Source organism: Aedes albopictus, chromosome 1 (genome assembly GCF_035046485.1).
Source record: "Aedes albopictus strain Foshan chromosome 1, AalbF5, whole genome shotgun sequence".
Classification (NCBI taxonomy): Eukaryota; Metazoa; Arthropoda; class Insecta; order Diptera; family Culicidae; genus Aedes; species Aedes albopictus.
The window spans coordinates 15,195,467-15,223,008 of record NC_085136.1 but is presented as its reverse complement, the minus strand read 5'-3'; the positions used below and the strand labels follow the sequence as shown (position 1 = coordinate 15,223,008).

General features: G+C 41.6%; 1 protein-coding gene across 9 annotated transcripts in view; it reads left to right on the top strand.

Annotated features, from left to right (window-relative positions):
* Positions 1-27,542, top strand: part of LOC109431133 (tau-tubulin kinase homolog Asator) — a 96,475-nt gene that overhangs the window by 17,635 nt on the left and 51,298 nt on the right. For 3 of the 9 annotated variants that reach the window (XM_062843830.1, XM_019707324.3, XM_062843800.1), the window contains exon 1: positions 12,031-12,232. The exons of the other annotated variants lie outside the window; for them this stretch is intronic. The gene's annotated coding sequence lies outside the window, so the exon portion shown is untranslated. Of the gene's footprint in view, positions 1-12,030; positions 12,233-27,542 lie in introns of those variants that run through there. 9 annotated transcript variants of the gene reach the window in all.

The window sequence follows — 27,542 nt, the reverse complement described above, 5'->3', positions numbered from 1 at the left end:
CAGTGTAGAATGTTTTCCATGATAAGCAATCTGACGAAGCTACCCAAGTTCCCTTGGTGATCCCTGCCTTGTATGAGCCAGAAAAGGGGAGGGGTCCGATAATCCAATTCCTCGTTCCTCGTTAAGTAGCTGGTGACGACGCTGGTAACAAACCCGATGATGAAGCTATTTTTGAAGAGTTGGTAGAGGAAGAAAACACTGGAGCGCTCCCTTCGCAACAGAAAAGTGACGACTGTCCAGAGTCAACCACTAGCCGCAGCGAACGGGAGCGCAGGCTCCCAGGTAAGTTTTTAGGTTTTCTAACGGAATTCAGAGTAACCTCTGCTGTAGGACTTTATAATTGGGTTGTTTAGTGCATTAAATATTGCCTTTTTCTTTAGCCTAATCGAAAGAGCTCATTTTTCTGAGTATAACGTGATTTTATTGCGTTACGATTCCTTTGTTTTGATGGCTAAATAAACAAAACAGTTTTAATTTCCGTGGCTAGAATGACAGTTCAATCGATAAAGTGACAGTTCGCCCCGAACAAAAAAAATTCCCCGTACAAACTTTGAATGATTTTTAAAAATAGTTCCCGGGCACCTAAAATGATGAAATTTTGGATTTCGACTAATTTTTGGACGGAGATTCCGATTATGCAATAATCTGGATACCCCTAAAGAACCCAATTGAAGTATTACCTCAATCACCTCAATGCTACAATGAGATCGAGAACCGTGAGGACCACTGGCTGGCGGATATAAAAAGATTTCTCCAGAAGCCCGGGCTCGATTATCATGAAACCTATGCCAGGTAGCCAAGCTGGCAACGATTCGAGTGGCTTTAGCTGTTGCGTTGCAGAGAGGACTGATCGTACACCAGATGGATATGAAGACGGCTTTTCTACACGGCGATCTTTAAGAGGACATTTATATGGCAGTACCTGACGGTGTCAAAGCGAATCCTGGAACAGTGTGCAAGCTACAGAAGTTGCTATACGGGTTGAAGCAGGCTCCCATGTGCTGGAACGAGAAGCTGAATGAAATACTATTGAAGCTTGGATTCAAAAGATCACAGGATGACTATTCCCAGTCAACCAGTGATCGTATAAGATGTTGAATAAGATGTTAAAGTGGAGGCGATATGCGTACATTTTACATGCGCCTAAATGGAGGCATGCACGCATATGGCCTCCACTTTATCATCTTATGCCACATCTTATACGATTACTGGTTGTCTGGGTTGCTTGTATACCCGAGTTGACGAGAGGGGAAACGATGATGTCTACATAGTCAAGTCATATATACGCCGACGATTTACTGCTCCAACACTACCAAATCGTCTATGACCAGGAGATGAACTTTTCACAAGAAGCAAGTATAGACAAGGTTCTGACGAAGTTTAGAAGGCAATATTGCAACCGAACAAGATAAATAAACAAGATAATAAATAGCCGATGGAGAAAGGGCTTGAGCTCGTCCGCAGTGAAGAGGAGAAACCATAGAAGAGCCGTACCGATAATTTTCAGGCAGTTTAATGTACATTATGATGTCCACTCGACCGGATATTTGTTTTCCTCTTGGATATTTGGGGCGATACCAGCAGCATCCTGAGCAATTCCACTGGACAGCGTTGAATCGAGTGGTGCGGTACATGAAAGGCACCAGGGGAACGTTTTTGAAGTACCAGCGAAACAAGGATACCGAGCCATTGATTGGATTCGCCGATGCGGACTGGGTTACTGATTCTCTCTCCCTTTCTCTCGTTTGTCGGGTGAAGATCACTGCGTCCAGATTTTAGAACTATTGTGATATACCCTTTTGCTGTGAGGTACGCAAGTTATCTCAGTAACATGTTTGTCACTGAGATATGTACCTTGGTATCGACTGAAATCAAGACCATCTATTATTAATGAATAGTGATCCTGAGTTACAGTATGTGACTCCCCCATTCTGGCGAGACTAGCTTTATAAAGCCAACCACGTCCTTGGGAGATAAGATCCATATGTCAGCAGGCCCTAAAAAGGGCTTGCTGAGAACTTTGAACCTACGTTGGGTGAGTGCAATAGCAGAGGATGTGTTCTGATGTTTCTCTTGCTTCGTCACAGAAGCGGCAGTTTGAGGTTTGGATTGCTCCGATCTGATACCTCGGATCGAAAGTCTGTGAGCGTCATCTTGTTTCAGATCTCCGGGAACACGGTGTCGTGGTCAAGCAAGAAGCAGACCTCAGTGGTTACCTCATCCAGTGACGCTGAATATTGCGAAACCTGTGACGATCTATGAGGACAACCGTGGCTGCATCGGGATGCCCCAAAACCTGGAGCGCAAATGAGCCGAACATATCGATATCAAGCACCATTTCATCCGCGACAACATCGCATCTGGACGTATATTGGTGGAATCCATTCGAACCGATGATCAGTTAGCAGACATTTTTACAAAAGCGTTGGACATCGGAAAATTCGAATATTTACGGCGGAACATTGGACTCCACGGTCGAGAGGGGATGAAGAAGTAGGCCTTAGAAAGCTGACAGGCGCCCGTGAAGAAAAGCTTTCACCTCATTCTACATCAAGCTCTCCCACTGTTCACATCTCAATACTTGTTACTGTTACTTTGTTACTGTTCAAGTCGGTGTTATTTGTTCAGCCCAGCCGTGCCAGTCCTTCGTACTACAATACCCAGGTATTGGAGACAAACGCTGTGGTGATTCCGAATACACTTAGTAAGCCGATAGTTGAAGGGAGCAGCCTGACACAAACTTAATTTGTGGACACACGCATAGGCTCTGATACGTATTGTCTCTTTCCTGATATCCAATAAAAAAAACATCCGTTAGTTGTTTGGTACTTAGTTCTTTGTTTATTAATTAATGTACAATGAACCTGTAGAGTTTTGGAAAATGTTCAGTAAGTAGAATCCAACAACCTTATTCACAAATGTTGGGATATTACGGGTGAGAAAAATCTAACCAAACAAGTGGTTGCCCACGCAACAAACTTCAGCTTCCATTATTGAGTGAAAAAAAAATCATGTTCCTTCGCAAGGGACTGCCTCAGGAACGGATTCCATCCGTTGGGTTAGGCAACAAATATTGAAGTTTACCTCAAAGGTGGACTGCTTCAGGAACGAGTTAGGCGATAAAACATTCAAGTGGACTGTCCATAGCATAGGTTCCCAAACTTTCAGGTCGTGCGACCCCCTTTTGCCAGCAGACGTAGTTTTCACGACCCCCCATAGAAATTCCCTCATTTGATCTCTGTTACAGTTAAATATTTTAGTGTACCTCGCGACCCCCTGGATTAAGATCGGCGACCCCCCTGGGGGGTCGCGACCCACAGTTTGGGAAACCATGGTCCATAGCAATACGATTACGGATCGAAATGTTTTCAAAAATAAAACCCAGAGAAATGAATCCGGTCGGCAGTTAAATGACCTTGGTACCTTGGCCGCTACAGCCATCACGCAATGAAGATGAAATTGTTAAACCTTGGGTTGAACAAGGGCAACGAAATATACAAAGTCACTGCGGGATACCAGAACAGAACAAATAACTTCGTGAAAAAGGCTGAAGTACTTCAAGTTCAATAATTATACATTAGCAAGATTGCTCTCCAGAAACGAACCAGTATGGCGAAATCATGAGAGTAATTCTTTCAATTAATTCTGGAAGCAATCCCCGAAGGAAGCCTGGGAAAAGTTCCTGAAGGAATCCTGGGAGACAACCCAGAAATCCGAAAGAATCTCTGGAGAAGTCCTGACAGGAATCCCGGAGGGATCCCTGAAGGTTACCCAGAAGAAATCCCGAAAAAAAATCCCGAGAGTTATTTATGGAGGAATTCCAGAAGCAGTGGCTGTGGCTCTTTTGAAGGTCAGGCACCTTGGGCCTTCCGTCGGGTGCTTACTATGCGCGCGTTGCCCGAAACAAATCAAACACTTGGGAGGGTATCTGCAGCCTTGCGCCTTATGGTCTTCACCTTCACATCGCCTACAAAGCCTGTTCCTGGCAAGGCTTTTGTAGTCTCACGATTGGTTTCTTGGCGCAAGACACTTGAAGCAAACCTCCAGCAGCAGACATACCGACCATGCCTTTGTACCGACCAGGTCTTTGTACAAAGGGACATCGGGTTGCAGAAATCGAGAATATACTCGTGCGTACATTTTCTGATCGACGGTGATCGAGGTGCTCATCGTTACCGTATATATGGATGACCTACTGGTGTTCACCAATGATGAAGAAGACGAGGCTACGCGGAACAGATCCTCAGGATGTGTGAAACGCAGGATGATGTAACTGTCGACTAGCTTAAGAGGGGAGCCTTCATGAGACTTCCTGAAACAACACCTTAGGGTCGGCATGCTTCTCGACCAGTTAATCGCGGGCAGGAAATCTTCGCACTGTCGTTCATAAAAACTCTACGACTTTCTCACATTTATTCCCAAAGTTTTCCGGCCTCTTCTCTACACTTTCCCATATTCTTAATTCTACTCTAACCTGAATTCCCCTTTCACCACCAGCTTCCACCAGATCTTCTACGATGGTGGCCTTCCAAACTTTGCGCTTCAGCGTCCTTCGGGGTAGCGATGGCGACTTTCAAAGGCCCTTGTACTCTTTGGGCTGCCGAGTATGTTGACGGACTCGGTTACGACGGGACTTTCCGGAACTGCCCCAACGTAGTGTAGAAGTTCTGTTCCAGAACAGCGGGGTACTATGGATCCGGATTAACGTATTAATACGGATAATCCTAATTAGGATCACATAGGTTTGCCAATTATCTGCTGTCCTTCTACGCTTCACACGCTTTTCCGTGTATGCTTTCAACTCTTTCTATGCGAGTGCAAAGAAGGTCCTCATTTTCCCTCTGGTGGTGGGTTGTGGAAACAGCGTAGATCGTAGTGAAGTACGGTAGACTGTTCAACTAATGTCTAACAGTAACTAACGGAGAAAACTACACTTGCCTAGCAAGACGTGCTCCCGTTCGGCACCCGCACCTCAATACCTTCGGCTTTGACCGAGGTGGTTCTAAAGATTGTCACGAAGGGAGCACAAGGTCAGTCAATGTAAAAGTACTTGTATCGCAATCATGGCGAAACACATTCACCGTAGTCGTCATCTGATTCCGCTTCATCTTATTGGATCTAATGGTTCCGTTACGAGTAGCTTCGGAGCGAGGTTCGCAAACAGCTCATTGAATTGAACGTCGTAGGCGTTCGTGGTTCCGCCGCAGACATCGCATCAGATAGAACGCCTTCAATAAGAAAACAACCTCTCGACTCACGATCGTTGACTTCCTCTTTGAATCGTATACTCGATATCCTTTGGTTTTTTCATCCTCTCTTCTCCTTTGTAACTTGAATCATTGCTTGCGTCCCGAACACACGCAGATGTGAAAGATTTGGCGTCCTTCCAGTTCATGCTTTCTCGGGGGTGAGGGGATGTGTCCACGAGTCGGAGAATGATTGATAAGGTATACGGCGGTTGACACACCTTTAGGAAGATTGCCTTGAAAAAGCAGACTCCGCGTCATTTCCACGATTATCCGATTGACGCACTCCGCCAATCCATTTTGCTGGGGTGCCTCGTGCATGATACCTTCCTTCTGCAAGTAGTCTTGTAATTTTTTGTTTAGGTATTCCTTACCGTTATCAGTCTGGATTGCTTCCTTTCTTCTCGCTTTGGCGCTCCGCCATCGCGTGGAATCTCTTGAAGACTCCGAGTACTTCATCTCTCGATTTCGTTTCGCCTCTGCACTTTGGCTGGAGATTTGCCGCACCGCATGCAACGATATCCATCGTACCACCGGCGCAACAACCTTACACACCAAAAATCGATTGAGGGTTTCAGCAAAATTTTGCTGAATTTTGCCGAGCTGAAGGTTTCAGTAAACATTTTGCTGAAATTCTGCAAAATTTTGCTGATTTGTTCAGTAAACTCTGCTGATCACCAGTAACGTTTTGCTGAAATTCAGCAAACTTTGCCGAAAGTTCAGCAAAAAAATTTGCTGAACCCTTCAGCTCGGCAAAATTCAGCTAAATATTGCTGAAAGCGTTTGGTGTGTACCGCTGGCGTTTTCGAGATTCCCCTGGAGCTGCTTGTTGCTCATCTTCGCGTCCCCCTTACCAAACGTTGAAAGTACCGTTCGAAACGTTTCGCCTTTCTTGTCCTTGCAGAAACCTCGCGATGTGTCCGTATTGACCACATTTTCTACATTGCCAGCCCTTGGATGGCGTAAGCTGATGTTTCTTAAAATTTTCTTTCCGGTCGTTTATTGCAATAGGCTTGACTGTTTTTCTGGTTACTATGCAACGGTCGCTCTTGAAGAAGTTTGATTTTGACGAAGTCTCCTGTTATGGCAGCGCCCGAATTTTGCAACGCCACACGGCGTGTATATGGTGAAAGTTTATCACAAAAAATTAGGCATCGCCAAATCCGCCGTTTTTCGAAAATATGGACTTCTAGCTTTCATTTAACGTGTTCCCCAAAAAAATCCACCGAGGGATCCCGAACAACTTTTTCTGACGAAATAAAAAGGAATTCTGATTGAAATTCTTACGACTGTTCCTTATGTTGCTATTTAGGATTTGTGGCGCAAGGCAAGCAAAAAGGCCAATTAGGGGCTGTCCATAAACCACGTGGTCATAAGGGGGTGGGGGGGAGGGGGGTTCGGCCAATGACCATTTTGTATGGACAAATAAAAAAAATTGTATGGACTAATGACCACGCGGGGGGGGGGGGGGGGGTTGAAAAGCCCCAAAAAAATGACCACGTGGTTTATGGACAGCCCCTTATGCTAAAAATAAATGATTAATATGAAGTAATATACAAAGAAAACACAGCCTTCTTTGATTTACGCCTACTTTGATTTAAAATGAATAGGAATAGAGTGAATAACTGGTAAAATTTGTTATTAAAATCTTATAATGATATGTAAGGTAATCGCAAGACATTTCTAAGTCTATCCCGATGAGTGTAAAATTCAGGAAAGGATTTGATTAAAAAAAAGAGCAAGCGTAGCTTTTTTGCCGCATGTTGGAGCTGAAAAAAAATACTTCAAATCGAAAGTTTTCCGTGCAACATGTAAAAATGCACTGAATTGAACTCTCTTGAGCGATATGTTTCAGGTCCACATTTAGTTTATGGACTTTTCGTTTCATAAAACTATAATTACTCACGAACTGACGTACAGCCAAAGAAAAAAAGATAAATATTGTGTGCTCAAAATGTCATAATAAAAAATTGTCACGCCATCTCTAGAATGGTTTACTCCATTTTTCTACTTAGGCATCGAATCCCCGCATGTTTATTACGATTGGACTAAAACAAATTATCACTTAAAACCTAGATTTATTTTCGACCCATATCAACTGTCAAAATTTCATCTCGATAGGATGCCTTATAGTTTTGCATCAGCCATCCAAAGGTGGCATTTTTTTTTAAATTTTATATTCCTTTATTTGATCCCAACATGGTGACACAGCTCGGATAAACTGTACAACCGTATTGGGGTTTGTTCTCCAGACATCAAGGGGTTCTATTAGCCCCTTGTCGAAGAACCTAATTCTTTTAATAGCAATTGCCTGACAACGGCATAACAAATATTCCAGATAGGATATATTATTTTAAAATATACCTTTTCAAAGATTGCACGGGACTTCAAGTTCAGTCTAATCGTTAAGATAATAGAAATATTGTGACCGAATGCTTCTCTCACTACTTCCTGCTCAAACTATTAATAGCTTGTGTAGTCCATTGTGTGTAGTGGTTTGAAATCTGGTTATAAATCAAATATGCAACAGGCGAAACACCGATTTTGTGAACCATCCTAATGTTTGCAGAAAGCTTTCCAATGGTAGTCAAAAGTTTACATTATTTTCAATTGCCAAAGCTTCAACACAATTGGACATAAGTTTTCATCAGTGGCGTCTCGTAACCTCACTTTTTACCTGTTCAACGACCCTAAAACTTGCAATTATGGAGGATTCAGGACCAGAACCAAATTGCAAATGGACGGAAACGGCTATTCTCGTCATTTTCCACAAATTACAAGCCAATTTGTTGAGAAAATTCAAGAATTTACATTCGTTGAACAGGTAGAATTGAGGTTAAGGAATCGCCACTGGTTTTCATGATGTTGCGATATTTGAGGTTCTTTAGTGCATACTTTTTTTCAAATTGCAAGTCAAATTTAGCATAAAAAGAAATGTGCGCGATTTCTTTACAAATAGTACCAATAAAATTGTTACTTGGGGTAAATTAAGTTAATCAGTTAACGCTGAATTACACAGCATAACAAAAATTAACTTTTGGTCTGTCTCAAGAGCAAACTTATGTGTCTCTGACAGATTTTGGGTCGCTGAATCCGAATCCGGGCTCAGTATTGCTCCAGCACGTCACAATTTTGAGCTATACCTCAATTTGTAGGGCAAAATATGCGATTTTGAGATTTTTTGACTGCAAGCCATTAAGCATAGAAATATTTTTTTAAGCAATCAAAAGGTAAATTGGTCAATTAACATCTAAATTAACGACTCATGCAAAATATTTCGTTTTACCAAATCGATTTTGGTAGTTTTAAGTGATTTATGTTAAGTACGATATTTCCCATACAAGTAACCCTTCAAAAGTTGCATGCAAGTTTATATACTAACATAAAATGCTCAAATCTATCAAATTTGATTTGGTAAAACGAAATATTTTGCATGGGTCGCTAATTAAGATGTTAATTGACCAATTTACCTTTTGATTGCTTAAAAAAACATGCTTAATGGCTTGCAGTCAAAAAAGCCCAAAATCGCATATTTTGACCTATAAATTGAGGTATAGCTCAACATTGTGACGTGCTGGAGCAAATCTGAGCCCAAATTCGGATTCAGCGGCCCAAAATCTGTCAGAGACACATACGTTTGCTCTTGAGACAAAAAATGTTGCGCTGTGTTATCAATGGATTATGAACAACAACAAACATTGGGGAACATGAGGCATACTTATTTTTGCTGCCGTTGCCAACTGCAAAAGCCGAAAGAACTCCCATAGGAATTACCTTGTACCAAAAAATATATCACACTGTACATAACATTGACTGTACATCCCTTTTGTGACGAACCAGCACAATTGTACTGTTGAGCGATAACATTTTTGCGTATATTTTTCATTTGTTTAATTTTTGTTTTATGTGATGTAAACTGTTTTAATGATTCAGTCATTAGTTATACTCCCGAGCAAAGTCTGATAGCAAATTGAAAACTAATTGTGATGTTGTGATATTGCAAATTTTGATAACTCAGGTTGTTGTCGATTTGGTCGTTTTAACGGTTAAAACATCAAAAATGAGAGCAGAAAAATGTTCCTGTGACAGCAAATTGAAAACAATTCCTGCTATCGATGATAGCAAATTGATAACTGTTTTTGTTATCAGCGCAAGAAAAATGAAAAATCGTAAAATGTAATGCAAAAGCACAATTGCACTAATGATATATCCCTAGAATTACTTTACACAGTTTACTTAAAAGAGGTAAAACTATTCTAACACTAAACATTTGCATTAATGTAAAATGACAGCAAACTGAAAACAAAATTTTAAATCAAATTGAGTAAAGATAAACTGATATCAAAATGTGATATCAATTTGTTGCTGAATACAAAACATGTTCTCGATTTGCTGTAATTTTGTTGTTGGACTTTGCTCGGGTTGTATGTGTGCAAACAAACTTTTGTTTACGTTGCCTCTGAGATTTACCACAACAAGTTAAACAAAAATTGGGCAACAACCGTAAAACATGAAAAAGTTTTATCTGTCGCATATTTTTTTTCCGTTTTATCCAGGTAGTCGTAGCTAAAAATCGAAAGACTAAGAGTAGTTCTTTCAAATGAGGATATAGCAGGGGTATAAAGGGATATAGCAGAAGCAAGACACATGCATAAAATTGTGAGTAGGCTAGGCATTTTATATGCATAAACACTGTATAATCCATAGAACCGAAGCGGTGACAGCGTAGGTCTTCAACAAAACTATGCTGAATTGATGGGTTCGAGCCCCAGTCGATTCAAGATCTTTTCAAAACATAAATAGATACTATACCTATCTCACCACATTCCAAAAGTTGTGTCAATTGGTTCAAATTTGACTGAGTTACAGTGGAAACCAGACGAATATAGAAGCCACTGCCCAAGTGGCGCGATTCCCCAGTTTCAAAAACCGTAAATTCTATTTTTTTTCTTACAACAAATATTGAATTTTTGAATTACATTGAAAGTTAAACAAATGTCACTAAAGGATGGTTAAAGCGTTTTTAATATGAGTTGCGTTTCAATAACGTTATGTTCTAAAAAGCATTTATTTATTTTTTCTTTTTACGTTGTAGCTAAACGTTTTCTATTGAACTGCCTTTAACATTTTTTGTGTTAAATTTGTGCAAGTATTGTAGATCGTTTACAATTGTATGTTTGCATCCTTTTTATTAGGCAACGGAAATAGTTAAATTCTAATAAGTAGCTTTTAACTGAAAAAATATGATATTACGAGAATTTGAAGAAGATACATAATGTAGGAGTGTTAAATCATTTTCTTATGCCGTTTTTCTTTTTTAACCTGGGTTGGAACTGGATTGGCGGAAAATGTGTAAACAAACAACGTCAACCAAACTTTAGTACAAGCGAAACCGAAGTCGGGTTGGGGTTGAAACTGTGATCTGACCCAGTTCCAACCCAGGTTGGAACTGGATAATAAAGAAAAACGGCATTAGTATCTATCTCTACCCCTACAGATTTTACATTCATTTCTGTTTACAATTCTAGAAGAATTCACTGTCCAGATAAACAAAAGAGAAGGTGACACTTCTAATGATACTAAACTTTCCCTACGCAGGCACATGACAACTAACGCCTACTGCTCTCGCGAGGGTTCCTCCAACATCCACGATGATGCTCCACTGGCAATGACGTCAGAGTTATCCTCTAGTAGTGTTTCTTTGTTCACGTGTAGCTGGGTATTCTTCATTACACCAACAAAGCTAGCCATGAAAATCTTTGACAATTCACAGGTCATTTTGACAGACCACACAAATGCACGAAAAAGACGGATAATATGTTCTACTTTATCGATCTTGTTGCCGTCCTTTTCATGCTCATGTTACATCTGTCAAAATGACCTGTGAATTGTCAGTCATTTTGAGGTTAGGTTCGTTGGTGTAATAAAGAATGCCGCTGCCACCATCAAATGTAGATTTCCATACCACCCGCCCGCGCGCTGTTGTTCTCCAAAGTTAGGCACGAGGCAATGTCTCTCTCATTCGATACAGTCTCATCAATTTTGACATTTCTTCCGCTTTCACTATACAACCGCGGCCGCGGCTCTATCCCTTCAGTTACACAAGGGTTGCTGTGTTGAAGCATTCTGAAGTCCTCGAGCCATCATCGCAACAAGTACGGGCGAAGTAGAACCTTGCTCCACGTCCGTGTCCATGAATCATCCTCTAACAAGGAGCAGCACGCTCTCTCCCATTTTTCCGATTCTCTCTCGCTGTCTCTGGTTTCCTCTCCCTCAAAAAACACGGACGACAACCTGCAGTGCATAGCGCGTTTTCCTTTTATGTTGCAAATTTCCACCACCCCTCTTCAACATGTAGAGACTGTAGAGGGTCACAGTCAGAGAGAGCCATTCAGTTGCTGACTTGTATCGATGATGATGGTTCTTTCCTCATACCTACACATACATGTGTGTTGCGATTTTCAGCTTTCGGGACTCGATTTTTCATACAGATTTTCCGATTCAGTGGCTTTGGGTTGTGCCCCAGCACAATCCATCATAGTAGGCAGCAGCAACGGCAGCAGCATAGCATGCCGTGATTGTGTTGTGTATCGTCTTCCGTCCGGTCGTAGCAGCCCGCCGCGCCGCATTGTGAATGAATACGACAACGACGCGTGTCGTGTGTGTTCCTTGAGTTTCCAAGAGTTTTTCGGTCGCATATTCATCAGCATTCGGTCGGAAGTCGATTGGCAAAAAGCAATCAACCATCATCAGTAGGTAGGGTGTGTTTCAGCTGGTGAGCTGGTGCTTCTATTGTGTGGAAATGACGATGGCAGTTCCTTTCTTCCTGTCGACTGGACGACTTCAGATAACAAAGTGATATCGAAGGAGGCGTATGCTAGAGCATAAATTAAGTGTTAGTTCGAAATGAAGTTCTGTTTCTGTCGAAGGCAACTTTGATGGTGCTGCAAAGCAGAAATCAGCTGGAAAGCCTACTTGGATACAGTGTGAGTGCCACGAGCTGTGGAATTATTGATTTTAAGTTTGTTGCTCACCCCTCGCGTTCGTATTTTCTGCAAAATTTGTCAGGTGAAATAAGTTTTCCAAAGTGATGAAAGGAGTAAAAGTGGTGCAACATCAGCTAGTGAAATCCCGTTAACAAGAGTATAAAAGTGTATCGATTTTGTGGCAAAATTCCGTCAACGACTCACGAACAAAGAAGACCCCGTGTCGTCGCCACAAACTCCATAGAGGGGAAACGAAATGAATGGCTCTGGCTGGGCTTGTGCGACATCGGCAAAAACTTCCGAGAGATTTTCCGCTGCGGATGGCAATTAGAATCGACGAGTAACGAGGCTATCAAGAAACAAAAAAAAATACAGCCGAATGAGCAACAACGGTGGTGGTCGTCGTCGGCAGAAAACACGCAGTATGCGCTGCTGTGGTTGGCGTGTCAGCAGCAGTGGGTACCACCCCGCTTGCTATGATGGAGCGAGTTGGGAGCTCTCTAAAGCATAAAGTTAGCTCCTATCGAAGAAGGCTATGGTGGACGGTCGGTGCCTTGCCTACTGTGTTCCTTAATTTAACGAATCCACGGTTCCATGTGTTTTAACTAATCAGTCGGGCGATCAGTTTGTTTTGGGGATGGTCAAACCTTAATAATGAAATTGCTGGTGTGTCTCCGTGTCCCTGTGGCGTCCGTCTATTGATTTATCCAGCGTTGTTGGTTGTTCTCTTCATATGAGCATATGACTGGCATGGTGTCGTCGCAGACTGGCTGAAATGGCTTCCCATGGCGTATCGAGCGAGGAGTGTGTGTTCTGTGTGGAATGAGGTGGTTTTCATTCCGACGTTGTTGTTCTATCAATATAAGACAAAGCCCGACCAACCGGGAAAAGTGGAAGGTAGTGGAGGAAAACTTGGAACGAGTCGCGTCGAAGTTGTTGTTCTTCCTTTCCGCTCGGTCTGCAGCAGTGATGTCTTTTGGAGGCGGGGTTGGAATGTCAACAATGTTGGAAGGTGGAACACATAAGACAAATGGGAAACTTTTTACCTAATTAGATCAAGGTTGCCCAAAGTTAAGCGGTCGCGTTTGGATAGCATTAGGGGTAGGAATGAAGGAATGCGTTACAAAAGACTATTAGGAACAATGTATTGCCCTAGGGAACGTAATGAATCTGAACCATCACGACATATGATTTTTATTAAATTGCAAGAAACTTTGGCTTGGAAGGCATGCTATCCAATCTAAAGTAATCTCAAAATATAAAAGACATCCGAGCAATTATTGAAATCTAACAATATGTTGTTTTAATATTTTATCAGAGTGCATTTTTGCCTTTCTCGTACACCTAGGTGAACCGAAAGGCTATATGTTCACTCCAAAAATAAAATTTTGATAGAGCCCCCGGAGGGGCAAGTTTTATATACCAATCGACCCAGCTCGACGAGTTGAGATGATGTCTGTGTGTGTATGTGTGTGTACAAAAAAAGGTCACCTCACTTTTAGATAGTAAATATCAACCGACTTCAACGATCGACGGCTCATTCGACGCGGAATCTGGTCCCATTGTTTCCTATTGAAAATGGTTAGGATCGGTCCAGCCGTTGCGGAGTTATGGCCATTTAGGTGTTCCGTATCGGTACCTCTGGAAGGGGCCAGACATGAAAATGCACCAAACCCATGCATGCGACCCATCAAACCACGGCATTTATGATTATCTAATGAACGGTAAGCAGGAAAATAGTCTAAGACCATATCTGAACCGGTAGAGTTCCGGAACCGGTTCTGGGTGTCCCGCCGGAAGTGGCAAATATCAAATTGAACATAACTCATGCATGCGACACATCAAACAGCGGCTTTTTCCGTGATCTAATGAACGGTTAGCAGGAAAACAGTATCAGACCACATCTGAACCGGTAGTGTTCCGGAACCGGTTCCGGATGTCCCACCTGAAGTGGCCAAATATAAAAGTGTACCAAACTCATGCATGCGACACATCAAACATCAGACCATATCTGAACCGGTAGCTGTCCGGAACCGGTTCCGGGGGTCCCGACGGATGTGGCCAAATATAAAAGTGATCCAAACCCATGCATGCGATACAACAAATAACGGCTTTTCTGATAACCTGATGACTGGTTATCAAAGAAATAGATAGGAACCACATTTGGGATTGCCGGTAGTGCCAGTTCCGGGTGTCCCCCAAAAGCGGCCAAATATAAAATTGAACTGAACCTGTGTATGCGACACAGCAAAGCTAGGATTTTTTGATAACCTTATGAACGTTAGCAAGCAAATAGGTTCACACCGATGAAAAATTTGTTTTACGCGTAGGGTCAAATCTCAACCGTTACGTAGTAATTGAAATTTACATGTTTTTGACTTTGCTTGTTTCAAACTAACTATAACTTGAAAATGGTCCAACTTATCGCATTTGAAAGATTATTAAATTTGCTACCAAAAAAGATCTTGGAATCTATTGGTTTAGTTAGATGACTAAAGCAAAAAAGCTCAAAAGTAGTGTATTGCCTTTCTCGTACACTAAAGTGTACTAAAAAACTATATGTTCAATCAAAAAACGATTTCTCGAAAAAAGGCTCGGAATATCAAGTCGCATATACATACCAATAAACTCAGTTCAACGAATTAAGATTATGTCTGTATGTGTGTATGTATGCATATATGTATGTGCGCAAAATAAGTTCACTCATTTTTAAGGCACTTCCCATTGGCCGATTTTTCGGATTATAGCTTGAATCGAACCGGAATTGTTTGCTATCAAAAATGGTCCAGATCGGCCAAGGCGTTCCGGAGTTATGGCCATTTCAGTGATCCGGACCAGCGCCGGTATAACTGGCCGAATATAAAACTGAACTAGCTCCATCATGCGATACATCAAACTGCGGCGATTTTTGTAACCTTTAGCATGGTTTACGAGTTTTGTGCGGAAATCAACACTGGAGACCAGAAGCTCCAAGATGTCGGCCCAAAATTCAACATGGGAGCCAAATGTTCAAGGTGGAGGCTCAAAACTCAAGATGGCGGCTGTTTAATAGAGATTCAGGCTCTTAAAAAATGCTATATGGGAATATTTGATATGGGGAAGATGTCTGGACTCCTAAAATGGCGACTAGAACATCCAAGATGGTGGTCTGAAATCCAAGATGAAGGCTTCAAATTCAAGATGGCGTCTGTTTAAAGGAGTTTAAGGCATGCAATATGGGTATATTTGATATGGGGAAGAAGTCCGGAGTAAAAAAAATGGCGACCCCAATGTGCAAGATGGCGATCTAAAATCAAAGATGGTGGCTTCAATTTCAAGATGGCGGCTGTTTGATGGAGATTTAGGCTCTAACGGCTGTTTAATGAAGTTTTAGGCTCCAAAACCATGCAATTTTGGTATACAGTGGTTTTTCGGTTTTATCACGATAAAAAAAAATTTTACCGTGATATAAACGAAACCGTGAATTTGGTGAAACGAGAAAAAAATGTTATTTTTTCATTCAAAATCGTTCAGCTGTAATATATTTGAGTCGCAGTTCACATTTTTTTACAGTTTTGGTGGACTGGGCAATGCAGTATTGATTTTATTTTGATTTCGGAATGTTTTAGAACAAGTGTGATAAAAACGAAACGGAAATCGTGATAAAATCGAATAGAAAAGCGTGAATTCGGGCGAGTAGTGATTAAAACGACTAGTGATAAAACCGAAACGCCACTGTACTTGGTATTGGGAAGACTTCTAGAGTCCAAAATGGCGATCAGGATATCCAAGATGGCGATCTAAAATTTAAGATGGCGGCTCCGAATTCCAAATCGTGGCTGTTTAATGGAGTTTTTTTATGCATTATTGGTATATTTGGTATGGGGATGATGTCTGGATTCCAAAAATGGCGACTAGAATATCCAAGATGTTTGTCCAAAATCCAAGAGGGCGGCTCCAAATTCAAGATTGTAGCTGTTTAATGAAGTATTTTTTTTTCGTAAGGCAGCTGCCTGGACGCCAAAAATGGCGACCAGAACATCCAAGATGGCAATCTTAAATCCTAAATGGCGGCTTCAAATTCAAGATGCGTCTTCACAGACAAACAGACGTAACACTTGCGAAATTTCCATCGACCACGCTTTTAACGATCATTTTAAATTCTCATAGTTGTGGCTTTCACAACCAGAGGCGCGCGCATCGTTTTTCTATGCGTTTGACGTTTCACACTAGCGCCTTCTGTTGACGATATTGCACAACACAGTGATTCGTGCAACTTTCCCACCAGGTGATGGTAGTGTGAACTGGGCGATGGATTTCCATGAAAATTGTTCAAGGTGTTACGTCTGTTTGTCTGTGGCGTCTTTATCTTAAGAGTTTGAAGCTCAAACATTAAAAACCAGATGAACGATATGATTTCTGGTATCATGAAACGGATTTCTGTTAATTGTATGAAAGTGCGATGTACATCAACATTTCGCTTGAGTTTTATTGAAACTAGGTTTCAAAGGCACGAGAAAGGCGCCATCACCACTAGGTGGAATAATTAGGGTTTTTGAAGTGAAGTATCATTTTTTAAAACTTTTACACCATTATATCTGGGGGAATCCCAGAAGAAGTCCTTGAAAGATTTCCAGAAGGAAATCTCTAAAAAATTCCCAGAAGCCTTGGAGGATACTCAGTAGGAAATCCTGGAGAGTGTCTAAAAGATGATTCTGGAGGGAATCACGTCGAAGCTCTTGGGGGAATCCCACAAGAATTCCAGAAATAACTCCTGTTGGAATCCCACTTGAACTTCTGAAGAAATCCTAGAAGAAACTTCTGGAGAAATTACTGGAAATTGGGTTAAAAACTCCAAGTAAGAAGGTATTTCTGAAAAAAAAAAATATTTCACTTAGGTACTTCTGAAGAAAACGTTGTAGGAATTCCTCCTGGAGCCAGAATTCCGTCTGGCGTAGATATTCTAATCTGATCAGCTGGTGCCGGTGGTCGTACGGAGGAGGCAATCAGTGCAGATCACTCCATGGCAGTTTTCTCAACGCTAATCACGTACATAACTACGCTGAACTATTGCGATTCGCGGCTTCTGCACTTCTTGATATGGATCCCAGACTGGAACGGCGTATTCTAATACGCTCCACACTAGACAGTTGTACATCATTCCGACGAATGAATCCAAGAACTGGAAAGGCCAGTTGTATTCGAGATATGCTTAATGGAGTTCTAATTACAGTATATCGTAACATCAAGGTCTTTGACACCTTGGTCGAAGACAGCAAATTGGATTTGGGTGCTAGTAGTACGAGGGCTTCACAATAGACGAAGATCAACTGGGTGTTGTTATGCCTCTCCCTGGTGGCCGATAGACCAGTTCTCGTCTACGCTGGATTCGCAATCAAGCGCATTAGTAGGACCGAGACCCGTGGTTATTGGTGGAGACTTCAACGCCTGGGCGATTGAGTGGGGTAGCCGCTTGAGTTACGCGAGAGGCTGGGCTCTACTCGAAGCTATGGATAGACTGGACGTGGACGTAGTGAACGAAGATACAAAAAAGTCTACCTTTGGGACGGCGCAGAGTCCATTATTGATGTGACCTTCCGGAGCTCGGGTCTAAACCCTAGCTCGGACTGGAGGGTCGATGGATACACGCACAGTGACAATCTGGCAATTCGATAGAGGGTGGAACAAGGAGGAAGACGGCCACAGCCGAAGGTCATCGACCGCCATCGGGGATGGCTGGCCTTACACTTCTATAAGCTGGCAATTGTGGAGCGATTGCTTATGGAGGGTAACACCGACGATCAGTCTTCCCAAACGAACACCGAACTCGCTAAGTACTGCTGTGTTTAAACTACGCCTGTTTGAGCTGCAACCCACAAATCTGTACACAAACATGTACTTATGATCAAAGTTAATTTTAAACAGAAGTACGAACATGAGTACTATAGTAGGCATTGGTGAATAAGTCTAAAAAAACGTAGGCACTGACTTAAGCTAATGACAAGGACTTATGACTATTACCCAATAAACCGTTGAAAAGAGAACAACTGTGTATCATTGCCTCCTACAACGTCAGAAGTGGGATTACCGCCGAAATGGATCATCAGATATTTGGACTGGACCGTGGAACACCCAGATCAGCGGAATTCAATCTAGGGATTGGAGATCACGCAATTCAAAAGGTAGCTTCAAGTCGGTTCATCATACAAAAGTCGGGGAATGAAAAGTTCGCACATTATCCAGAAGCACGTCAAGCCCAAGCGGAAGCCGTTCTCGGGGATGGATTTCTCGCGCAGCATGAACAAGCTTCAAGAACCCGATCATCAGAATATGTAACGAGGACATCTTTTCAAGAAACAAATTTTTATAATCAACAACCCCTTTCCAATGAAATTGGTGATGAAGACCACACTTTTGCAAACACAAAATTTTCAAACAAATTACATCAAGATGAGCTGTCAGCAATACTTCCAACGTTTTCTGGTAATTATCATGAAGATGTAAACCATTTTTTGAAGATATTGAACAATACGAAACAAGTTTTACAAGTGAATGAATTCACCATGAAATTGGTTTTAATCAAGCAATTGAAACAAAAGGCACAAACCTGGCTATTTTCAAAAGCGGATTTCATGCTCAAAAGTTATCAAGATTTATGTCAAGAATTACAAGCCGTTTTCGATGTCAGCAATGTATACCAATTAAGAACTCAACTTGCGAAAAGGACCTGGTCAGGACGAGAAAATTTTGAAGAATACTATCAGTCAAAAAGATCTTTTGCGCAAAAACTCAACTTACCGGAGGAAGAATTCGTGCAATATCTCGTTGAGGGAATCGAAGATCAAACACTACGTAATCAGGCCCGAATCCGAAATTTCAAAAACGTGAACGACGTGATTCAAGCATTCCGTTTGATACAATTGGATCCTGTGCCATTTAGGAGAAAGATGTCGCTTTGTTATTCGTGCAGTCAACCCGGACATTTTGCGGCAGAATGCAGATTCATCAACAATCATCTGAAAGATAGAAGCCTCGAAAGGAAAAATGTATCACCACCAACGCAAAAGCTATCCGACAAGACTGTAAACGTTTTAGAGGACCAAGATTCGAAACAAAAGGACGAACAAGTACAATGTGACGGTATAGTAAACTTTAGATTTTTAAACAGTACTACACATTTAAAGGCACTCTGACACGGGAAGCCCAATCTCACTGATACGCCGAGGTTTGATCGATGGAAAACATATTAAAATAATAGATCAATCCAAAACTTACCAGGGTATCGGTGGGAGTAAGCTTAAAGTTTTAGGATTATTCACCACCAAAATTCTTATACAAAACATTATTTTTAACATTGATTTTCATGTAGTTCCGGATAATGTACTTAACCTCATCGATGCAATAATTGGACGAGACATTATCATGCAACCTGGTGTTCGTACAATAATTGAAAACAATATTAGAATTTCAACAGTTTGTCAAAACCCTTTGAAATTTGAAAACCCTGGAAATGATGCATTTCAAAAAAGTTTATTCAGTATTAGTTCTAATATTCTAGAAAACATGAAAGTAGGCAATATTCCTAAAGATCAGTTGGCAATTTTTTCAGAAATTTTTCGAGCTAAATATCTTGAATTTTCTAAACCATCTAAACCAAAAACCGATTATGAAATGGAAATCAATTTGAAAAAAGGAGAACCATTCCATTTTAAACCTCGAAGGTTGTCATTCGATCAAAAACGTAAAGTTGATTCAAAAATTAAAGAACTCTTAGATTTAGGTATTATCAAAGAAAGTAATTCACCTTTTGCTAGTCCGATAGTTTTGATTCCAAAGAAAAATGATGATTTCAGGCTTTGTGTTGATTATAGGAAGTTAAATAAGGATACTGTAAGAGACAATTTTCCGCAACCTGTCATAGAAGATTTGTTTGATAATCTCAAAGATAAATCGTATTTTTCTATTCTCGACCTAAAGTCTGGTTTTCATCAAATTAAAATTTCCTCAAAATGTACTAAATATACTTCTTTTGTAACACCTAATGGCCAGTATGAATATCTTAGGGTCCCTTTTGGATTATGCAACGCACCTGCGGTGTTTCAACGTTTTATTAACAAAATTTTTGAAAAATTAATTAAGGAAGGTAAATTATGTGTTTATTTGGATGACATTTTGATTGCAACTAAAACAATTAAAGAACATTTTGAAGTTTTGGAACAAGTGCTAGAAATACTGAGTCAAAACTTATTAGAAATCAATTTAGAGAAATGCAAATTTTTATTTGATGAGATCGATTATCTTGGATATACAATTAATAATAAGGGCCGCAAACCTAATAATTGTCATATAGAAAATGTCAAAAATTTTCCTATTCCTCAAAATTGCAAGGATGTTCATAGATTTCTAGGATTGATGAGTTATTTCCGGAAGTTTATTCAAAATTTTGCTGTCATTGCTATACAACCTGCTCCAAAAAGATGTAGTATTTCATTTCGAAAAAGAACAATTACAGTCATTTGAATGTTTGAAACAAAAACTAGTATCAGCTCCAATTTTAGCAATTTTTGATCCTCACGCTGAAACTGAGCTTCATTGTGATGCCAGCTCGTATGGCTTTGGCGCGATATTATTACAAAAACAGTCTGATAAAAAATTTCACCCAGTAAGCTTCTTCAGCAAAAAGACTGATGAATTTGAATCAAAACTTCATAGCTTCGAATTAGAAACTCTAGCAGTAATTCATGCAATCAAACGTTTCCATGTTTATTTGGCAGGAAAAAAGTTTAAAATATTTACTGACTGTAATGCACTTGTGCAAACATTGAGACAAAAAGAAATAAATCCAAAAATTAATCGCTGGGCCTTATTTTTAGAAAATTATAACTTTGAATTAGACTATAGAAAGGAAGAAAAAATGAAGCATGTTGATGCGCTTAGTCGGTTGCATATGAGTAAGAAAAATACCAGTTTTCAACCAAAGAATAAAGAATTAGAAAATACAATAGCTATACTGAATGAATCGGAAATACAGAGGAATATAATTTTGGTGCAAGAGCAGGACTCAAAATTAGTAGATATAAAGCAACGCTTAGAAACAGGTACATTTCCAAATTTTGAACTACTGGATGGAATTTTATTTAGGAAAGACAATGGGCAAAATCTATTAGTTGTTCCAAGAAGTATGATCGATAATATTCTGAGAATGTGTCACGACAACTGTGGACATGTGGGAACTGAAAAAACAATAGCTGAAATTAAAAAACTGTATTGGTTTTCTTGTATGAGGAAATATGTCAAGAAACATGTCAAGAACTGTTTGTCATGTATTTTCTACAATCCTGTTGGCAAAAAAGAGGGATTTTTGAAAATAATTGAAAAGGGAAATTTTCCGTTTAATACCATACATTTAGATCATTATGGGCCAATTACATTGCAGTCAAGTGGCAGATTTAAGTACATTTTGGTTATGATTGATGCGTTCACTAAATTTACAAAAAAATTTCCAACTAGAACAACTAATTCAGATGAAATTATAGGTCACTTAAAAAATTACATGAATTTCTACAGTAAACCGGACAGAGTTATAACTGATTGTGGTACCGGGTTTACATCTAAAAAGTTTGAAGATTTTATGAATATAAATAATATTGAGCATGTAAAAACAGCAGTTCGCACCCCACAGGCTAATGGTCAAGTTGAAAGAATTAACAAAACCCTGACACCTATGCTTGCAAAAATATGTAATGATACTAACAATGAATGGGATAAAGTGTTGCCTAAAGTAGAATTTGTTTTCAACAACACTTTAAATAAATCAATTTGTAACTATCCAAGTGTTTTACTTTTTGGTCGATTGCAAAGTAGTATTCAGAATGAAAATTATAATTTAGAATCATTTGTTCGAAACAGACAACCATCGAGAGACGCCCAAAATCTAGTCGAAATTAGAGAAAAAGCACAGCAAAACAATTTAAAAATGCAAAACTATAATAAGAACATTACAGATAAGAAAAGACTTATTGTCAGTGATTATAAAGAAGGTGATTTTGTTGTTCTTAAAACTATTGATTCGCACAAACTATCACCAAAATTCAAAGGTCCATATAAAATTTCAAAAATATTGCCAAACGATCGATATGTTGTGGTTGATATTGAAGGATTTCAAATTTCAAATGTGCCTTTTAACGCGGTATGCTCGCCACAGAACATGCGGAAATGGTTAAATGATGATGATTCGACTGTTAATTGTCTCGATGAGGACATCGAGATTGTCAGGATGGCCGAGATATAGTAGGCATTGGTGAATAAGTCTAAAACAACGTAGGCACTGACTTAAGCTAATGACAAGGACTTATGACTATTACCCAATAAACCGTTGAAAAGAGAACAACTGTGTATCATTGCCTCCTACAAGTACAGTATACGTGTAGCACGAGAACCGAAAGGGAGGGAAAAAGAACTTTCTTGAACAACGATTGACAGTTCGCTACCGTTCGTTTACCAATCCGAATGCCACTTTCGGGTTTTATTCTCGGTTTGCGCTCGGGGTCGACTTTCGTTTTGTACTGCGGTACGTACACAAGTTTTGTACTTCTGTACTCTTCCCTCGGTACGGAATACGCTAGCAAACACGCGTACTTCGATATTTGGCGTATGATGTTGAATGTTGAAAATGTACATGAGTTGAGTTCGTGGGAAGACTGCCGATGATCCATCGTTGACCTAGTTAGAACCCTAAGCCGTGCATGTGACGCTGCAATGCCAAGCCCTACCCAGAAATGGACGCAAATCGGTATACGGTGGTGTCTAGAAATCACAGAACTCCGCGCATCCTGCCTAAGAGCTAGAAGGAGGAGACAAAGAGTTCGTACCGAAGAGGGTAGAATGGAACCAAACGAGGACTACAGGGCGGCTAAATTGGCACTGAACAAAAAGATTTAGGCACGTAAGCGGGTGTGCTTTGAAAATCTCTGCCAGGCAGCCAACACCCCACGGGGTGATGTCAACAGAGTAGTCATGGCCAAAACGAAGGGTGCGTCAGCACACCAGAATGATCCCCCGAGATGCTGCAAAAGAGCGTGGAAATGCGCCACGATACAAGACCATGGGCCTTCGTCCCGTATGGCCGAACCGGCCACAGCGAGGTCGCCCCGGTGACGAATGACGAACTCATTGCAATAACGAAGTCACTTAAGTTGAAGAAGGCTCCGGGTGGATGGTATCCCGACAGTACCTAACAAAAAGGCCATCGAGGCTAACATGTTCAGAATGGCTATGCAGATGTGTCTAGACAGAGGCAAATTTCTGGAGAGGTGGAAAAGGCAAAGATTGGCTATTGTCCAAACCCCGGAAGCCACCTGGAAACTCGTCGGCATATATCTGCCTATCTGCCTTCTGGACACCGCTGGAAAATTGTTGGAACGGATCATTCTGTCGAGGCAGATGGTCTACACCGAGAAACCCGATGACTCTGACCTCTCGGATAACCGGAAGGGTCGATCGACGGTGGACGCCATTAGGGCTGTAATCAAAACGGCTGAGATAGCGCTTTAAAAGAAGCGAATGGTAATACGCTATTTCGCGGTCGTCGCGCTGGACGTAATGAATGCGTTCCACAGCGTCAGCTGGTCCGCCATTGAATGCGCCATACACCACCTAGGATTCCTGGTTAGCTTATGCCATGCCGGATACTGGAGAGCTACTTCCAGATAGGGTGGTAATCTTTGACACCGAGGAAGGCGAGATGCGAACAACATCATCGCAAATGCAAAAACGCATTTTCACGACTGGTAGTGGTGCTTTTCAGGAATAATGAATCATAAAGCATTAGTTTATGATGGATAATCACTGTATTTGCCATGCCCCCCTAGACCTATGACCTAGTTACGCTTATGGTGGCAGCTTCATCCTGTCAGGGACTTGCTGGATCGGGAGCGCGGCAAACTTGTTGGAAGCCAGCAGTTTGGGAGTTGAGGGTGCCCGAGGGGCACGACACGGGTTCGTATGGAGCCGATCGGTTGCCTGGTGACAGATTTCTAATGGGAAACTGCCGTATTCTTAATCACACCAACAAAATGTTTGACACTTCTCAGTTCATTTTGAACGAATCCGGTTTTACTCCTAGGCGTACTCCTACGTAGCGGCTTTGTAAGTATATCTGCCAGCATATTCTCCGTCGGACAGTGTCGTAAATTCAAACGCCAGATACGGCCGAATCTCCACCGATACGAAGTACCTTGCAGAGCGCGGAACGAGCACGTCCGTTCGTCTCCAAATTCGTCAAAAGAAGGCCGATGAATTGAAAACGAAGCAAGTCTGAAACTTCGCTTCTTCGTAGATCCATTTCTTCTATGAGGTTCTTGATGCAAATCAGCTCTTGACAACCCTCAGCTAGGGCGACGAACTCTGCTTCCGTGGAGCTCAACGAAACGCAGGTCTTGATCCCTATGATATTATTCCACTGCCGAAGTGCACGAGGGAACCAGAGTTCAATTTTCTGTCCAGCTTCAGATGATCCTAGATTCGCTCTCAGTTCTCTCGACCTCGATACCTAAGAAATTACGCAATCTCCAAGATCTTTGATGCCAAAAATATTATCTTGAAATCTCGTTCAGATATCGTGGCAATGGCCATATAATCCACGCCATTATCATCGGTCGGTATTGATCGGGGAGTCCAGCCAGGAGAAGTGTTTCGACCCATTCTTTAGATATTTCTAATCCGACACCTTTGAGTTGGTAAGCTGTTGACACGATCACGTACGTACGTACATACGTTTTCATATAATCACAATGGGTGAGGTTCGTCGTTATCAGCTTCCTCAGGAGCCCGGCTCATCGTATAAGCCCGTTGTTTTCAACGCCGCTTCCAGGTTCGCCCAGACTTCCCCTGGCAGACTTGACCTCCTTCACATGAACGTGACTGATCGGGAGCAACATAAGGATGATCTTCGCTCGAGCCCGACGATCTTTCACTGCATCTACTGGTGGATAGGTTACGTCGGCATCTGGAGCAGGCTAAACAACGTCTCACAATTCTTCAAGCTTCAAGTAAGCCTCGACAGCAAATCTCCAAGTCTTCCAAATATCGCCACCATCCAATCGTTCAATTGATGGAAGGTTCGATAAATGTTGCACCGGTTGCGCGGTTCGTACGGGTTGCACTTATTGCAGAACAGTTCCTTCTCCTCGATATGACATCTTGATAGAGCTTCGGAATACTTTACAATCGATCTTCAGTAGCTAAGGCCCATAACCTAATGGGAAACTGCCGTAGAAAGTAAAATTACCGTTTGGTTTGACAATTTCTATGTAACATACAGGTTACTGCGACGTTCAGTGTCCACGGCTGTGGATGGACCTGCTTTCGAGCTCTTTCGAGTTGGTTTTTCGACCCGTGTCAGACGCAATTGGTTGTGGTGGGTTTGCTGCCAGATTCTGCAGCGACGATTGAAAACTTGCCACCTCCAGCAGATGGGCAAGGGCCGTGGATAAATCGAGAATGGGAAGCGAAATCCTGAACTGGTACGGTGTACGGCTGGGAAAATTCGGTAATATCGCTTATTTTTGCACGAGAGCGCAATTAAACTCAACAGCACAGAGCGAACGCAAAGGCTACTATGACTTACTGGCTAACAACTACATCTATTTATACTGTCACACTGGATTATCCTACTATTACTTTGATAAGCAACTGCTACTACGATTGGAATTCTTTATTACTTCAACATGTATATGTAGGGGAACTGAGAGCGTAACGCCCCTCGGTGGCGAAACGCCTTTACGAGATTTCATCATATTGTGGAGGTATTCGTTAGATGCAAGTAAACCAGATCTAAAATTGAGCTGGTTATGCCTAAGATCATCTGATATAGTTGAAAATAAAGCGAGAAAACGGCGATTTTTGCTTGGATTTTCCATATTTTGAAAGATTATCTAATTTACAGCACACAGAAATTAAGCAGAGACTTCCGGCCCCTGACCTCCAAGAGTTTGAGGAGGAGGTTGGCCGGTTGAAAAACAACAAAGCCGCTGGAGCAGTTGAAGCGAGCTTCTAAAATACGGTGGAGAAGCACTGGTGAGAGCACTACACTGGGTCATTACCAAGATTTAGGAGGAGGAAGTATTACCGGAGGAATGGATGGAAGGTATCGTGTGTCCCATCTACAAAAAGGGCGACAAGTTGGATTGCGGGAACTATCGCGCGATCACACTACTGAGCGCTGCCTACAAGATACTCTCTCAAATTTTATGCCGCTGTCTATCACCGATTGCAAGAGAGTTCGTGGGGCAATACCAGGCTGGATTTATGGGTGATCGCGCTACAACGGACCAGATGTTCGCCATCCGCCAGGTGTTGCAGAAATGCCGCGAATACAACGTGCCCACACATCACTTGTTCATCGATTTCAAATCGGCGTATGATACAATCGATCGAGAACAGCTATGGCATAATATGAACGAAAACGGATTCCCGGATAAACTGATACGATTAATCAAAGCGACGATGGATCGAGTGATGTGCTTAGTTCGAGTATCAGGGACGGTTGAAGAATTCGTGTACTTAGGCTCACTGGTGACCGCCGACAACGACACCAGCAGAGATATTCAAAGACGCATTGTGGCAGGAAATCGTGCTTACTTTGGTCTCCGCAGAACTCTACGATCGAATAAAGTTCGCCGTAACACGAAGTTAACTATCTACAAAACGCTGATTAGACCGGTAGTTCTCTATGGGCACGAAACATGGACTCTACGTGCAGAGGACCAACGCGCCCTTGGAGTTTTCGAACGGAAGGTGTTGCGTACCATCTACGGCGGAGTGCAGATGGAAGACGGGACATGGAGAAGGCGAATGAACCACGAGTTGCATCAGCTGCTGAGAAAACCAACCATCATCCACATCGCGAAAATCGGGAGGCTACGGTGGGCGGGTCACGTCATCAGGATGTCGGATAGCAACCGGTACAAGAAGATGTTGTGCGCAGCGAGCTAGGTGTGTCGATCAAGTGGAGGACGATTTGCGGACCCTTAGCAGAGTGCCGAACTGAAGACGCACAGCTATGGACCGAGTCAAATGGAGACGTGGACTCCGTACAACAGTGGATACTCAGACCTTAGTCTGATCGATTCTTCTTCGAATCACGAGCTCTACGACGAACCCAGCACCCTAAATGTGGCTAAAGCTGGACGGATACGGTGGATATGCGTTGAATTCCTATACGACGCAACACGTATAATTCCAAAGTTATAGCTAATTGCTGAACCGCCTTAAAATCAAACAATATTGGACGTATGCAACATCCACAAAGTAGATCCCAATTACTATCGAT